This window comes from Pteronotus mesoamericanus, unplaced genomic scaffold (genome assembly GCF_021234165.1).
Source record: "Pteronotus mesoamericanus isolate MK-2021 breed Mesoamerican mustached bat unplaced genomic scaffold, CSHL_Meso_final scaffold_54, whole genome shotgun sequence".
NCBI classification, from domain to species: Eukaryota; Metazoa; Chordata; class Mammalia; order Chiroptera; family Mormoopidae; genus Pteronotus; species Pteronotus mesoamericanus.
This window is the reverse complement of record NW_026555321.1, coordinates 35,793,837-35,796,076: the sequence shown is the minus strand read 5'-3', so window position 1 is coordinate 35,796,076 and position 2,240 is coordinate 35,793,837. Positions and strand designations below refer to the sequence as shown.

The following is a 2,240-nucleotide window of genomic DNA, read 5'->3' as shown; positions in this document are numbered from 1 at the left end:
CAGCTTGGGACTGTTACTAAGAACTTCATGCCTCATATAGCGTGGGCTGATTCTGTAAGCATGTCAAGTATTATTAACACTGTTTTACAAATGAGGCAAATGAGGACCAGAACATTGATACCTGGCTCAGAATCAACTGCTGGGTGCACTAAAACTGATGGCTGGGTCCTACCCTCAGAGTTTCTGACAGCAGATCTGGGGTGCACCTGAGAATTTGCATTTCCAATAAGTTTGCTGGTAATGCTGCTGCTGCTTAGGGGACCACGCTTTGGGAAAATATTCATTTTTTTAAATTTACTCTTTAAAATAGATTTTATTTACTTATTTTAGAGAGGGAAGGAAGGGGAAAAGAGGATGAGAACCATTGACGTATGAGAGAAACATTCACCAGTTGGCTCCCATTTGCTTCTTGACCAGGAACTAAATCACCCTGCAACCCAACTATGTGCCCCAAACGAGAATCCTTCCAGTTGCCAGAGGGCCCCAAACCAACTGAGCCACACCAGTCAGGGCTGTTATTTGCTTTTCAGTTAAGTTTAAATCCTCAAGGGGTACAGCATTACATGGATTCTGTGTCCAATGGCCTTAGCAGGAAGGTTGCTTCGGAATTTAGCATGGACCATGCCACTCTTTCCATGAGCATGAGTTACCTTTCCCCAGATGACTCTGGTTTTGTTTGGTTTACCACCAGGAGTCACTGTGTTGTTCTTTGCTTTGTACACATAAGCACATCTCTTGCCCAGATAGAATTCAATTTCATCTTGAGCATAAACACCTTCAATTTTAAGAAGAACTATGTGTTCCCTCTGGTTCCAGAGATGCCATTTAGAGCCAGCGAAATGACCTTGGACCACAGCCTTTCAGACATACTTCGTTGTAGAAGTCCTGTTCCCAGCAGGCCCCAAAGTTCAGCAGCAGGAATCGGGAAAATATTCTGTATATAGCTGTATCTCATTTAATGTTTACCTTTGCAGCTAGATGATCTAAGCTCTGGTGATCATATTTATCTTATTCATGGATCTTTTGGTATCTCAGGCTCTGGCACCTGGCACCAGAATAGTTGTTGAATGAGATGTCTGAATCGACGATCAGGGTTAAATTATTGTTTGTGAACAGAGAATTTGTCTCTGTGTCTCCACATAAAATGTCCAACTTTTGGAGGTCTGGTTTCGCAGACTCTACTCTTCTCCTTAACATCGATACCTGCTCTTTAAGCTGACTGTCATTTTAGATGGCTATTAACTTTCTTATCCTTTACATGACTTATTTCCTGTGTGAGTTGAGCTCAGGTATCCCTCTTATTTCTCTTGACTTACTTTGCCTTCACATCCACTGTCTCTAGTCTTTGGTCAAAGTATCAGCTCTTGTCTCCATTGAACCTGTGGCTCCTAAGGAGCATAAAAAATTGATTTCAAAAACTGCAGCCTGCCTGTATCTCATTCCTAAGAGCTCATCTGAATAAAACAGGGAAGAAGCCAATGATTCTCTACTCCTCTTGACTTGAAAAATGAAAAAAAATTGGCTTTTATTTTTTTATGCATAATTGTCAATGCCCTTAAACTTTTTTTTAATAAATCATGTTTATTCTATTACAGTTGTCTCAATTTTAACCCCTTTACCCCCTCTACCCATCCCACTCTCAACCCCTACTCCCAGAGTCAATTCCCCCTCTGTTGTCCATGTCCATGGGTCATTCATACATGTTCATTGTCTAGTTCCTTCCCCTTCTTTCCACCATTGTCCCCTTTCCCCATCCCCTCTGGTCACTTTCATTTTGTTCTATATTTCCGTGCCTGTGGTTTATTTTGTTTGTTAGTTTATTTTGTTGAATATAGTCCACTTATAGGTGAGATCATATGGTATTTGTCTTTCATCAACTGGCTTATTTCACTTAGCTTAATATTCTCCAGTTCCATCCATGTTGTTGAGTTTCATCTCTCTCTCTCTTTCTTTCTTTCTTAAATGCAGATTGATTTTATCTATTTTTTTAGATGTCAAAGTTAATTATAAAATATTAAAAAAATTTAAAACCATTATAAGGTCTCAGCAATTGAACCAACATGACATCAGCACAGAAATAATCAAGTAGATCAATGAAATATAATGAGCATTCTAGAGACAAATGTATATAAACTATCTTTCAAGACAGTGTTGTGTTGAAGAAAAATCCAAACATATCAAGACTCTCCTCCTCACAGTATTTTATGAGGAAGACATGATTTTCCTGAAGTGTGGGCTTT

At 39.3% G+C, this 2,240-nt stretch overlaps 1 pseudogene; it reads right to left on the bottom strand.

Annotated features, from left to right (window-relative positions):
• Nucleotides 1-536: 536 nt before the first annotated feature.
• On the bottom strand, nt 537-868 carry LOC129087927 (60S ribosomal protein L35a-like; annotated as a pseudogene).
• Between the last annotated feature and the right edge of the window lie 1,372 nt (nt 869-2,240).